The sequence below is a fragment of the Atta colombica genome, unplaced genomic scaffold, assembly GCF_001594045.1.
Source record: "Atta colombica isolate Treedump-2 unplaced genomic scaffold, Acol1.0 scaffold277, whole genome shotgun sequence".
In the NCBI taxonomy this organism is placed as follows: Eukaryota; Metazoa; Arthropoda; class Insecta; order Hymenoptera; family Formicidae; genus Atta; species Atta colombica.
In genome coordinates, this window is record NW_017259378.1 from 1,678,262 (window position 1) to 1,678,629 (window position 368).

Consider the following 368-nt stretch of genomic DNA (forward strand, 5'->3'; position numbering starts at 1 on the left):
ACTTATACGTACGGAGGTGGCCCGATGCAAATTCACAGTATCTTGAAGCGCACATGTCTTTTTCTTTTCTCTCCCTCTCTTTCTCTCTCTCCTTCTATCTTTTCCCGCTACAATCGAATTACCGAAACATGATATGCTCCGACTATTGGCTAATACTGATACCTCTCTGATGTCTTCTACAAAAGTCATCGAGAGAGCATTGGACCGTTGTTGCCTGCGTAATGGCGCAATCACGCGTTTTCACTCTAAGTAAAAATCGGCGAGTCAATTTGCATGCTTGTACACGTGAAATACAATGTTCCAAACCGCTGCTTGCTTTGCACTTAATACGCGATTAAATTTAACGAACGATATATGTATATATATAT